Below are 1,065 nucleotides of genomic sequence, written 5' to 3' on the forward strand. Positions count from 1 at the left end.
GAAAAAATTTATATTTAGAATTAGCCAGCTGGATTCAGTTTATTTTTTTCTTTTTTTAATTTAATTTTTATTTTATATTGGAGTATAATTGATTTACAATGTTGTATTAGTTTCAGGTGACAGCAGAGTGATACACATGTCTATTATTTTTCAGATTCTTTTCCCTTATAAGTTATTATAGAATATTGAATAGAATGCCCTGTGTTATACAGCAGGTTCTTGTTGTTTATCTGTTTTAAATATAGTAGTGTATATACGTGAATTCCAAACTCCTAATTTATCCCTCGCCCCACCTTTCCCCTTTGGGAACCATAAGTTTGTTTTCTATGTCTGTGAGTCTGTTTCTGTTTTGTAAATAAGTTTAGAAGAACCTAATTTTGTTGGCAACATCCAAAGCATCAGTCAGGACCTAGTGGAACATATGCCTTCTTCTCTCCATCGGGCTTGATTAGGGTATTGACCTTGGCCACTTCCATGTCATAGAGCTTCCCCACAGCCTGCTGGATTTGGTGCTCTTGGGGTTGATGTCATGATGAACGCAAGTCTGTGGTTTACTGTTGTCTTCTACCTTCTACATGACTGACTTAGTAGTCAGGGGGAACTTGATAATGGCATAGTGGGGGCGGTCTTCCAAGGATATTTGGGCCGCCTTCAGAGCTGCTGTGTCTTGGGTCTTTAGAAGGGGGGTGACCTATGGGTCTTCGATTTTTGTGTGGCTGTGGACACCTTTTAGTGCTGCCTTCTTGGCCTTCAAAACCTTTGCTTTGGCTTCAGCTTTGGGAGGGTCAGGAGTTTCCTTCTTTCCTTTCAGCCACATCTTTGTGAAAAGCTTGTCCTTTTCTTAAATGAGAATGTTTATTATGATTATTCAGTAATCCTTCTTTTTGTGCTGTCTGTTTTGGAGTTTATTAAACATAACACTTAGTCTAAAGGCCGTAGAAAGTCTAAATTGGGATTACGATGACACTAAAGGAGAAATAAATGTCATCTGGAGAATATGAACTCTGAGAAAAACTGACTTCTATAATCATCTCTAGATGTAATAACTGGACTTGACTTTACATT

General features: G+C 37.8%; 1 pseudogene; it reads right to left on the bottom strand.

The window, feature by feature from the left end:
• Positions 1–361: 361 nt before the first annotated feature.
• Positions 362–817, bottom strand: LOC114899382 (annotated as a pseudogene).
• Positions 818–1,065: the final 248 nt, after the last annotated feature.

This window comes from Monodon monoceros, unplaced genomic scaffold, assembly GCF_005190385.1.
Source record: "Monodon monoceros isolate NGI ecotype Baffin Bay Population unplaced genomic scaffold, NGI_Narwhal_1 Super_Scaffold_18, whole genome shotgun sequence".
Taxonomy (NCBI): Eukaryota; Metazoa; Chordata; class Mammalia; order Artiodactyla; family Monodontidae; genus Monodon; species Monodon monoceros.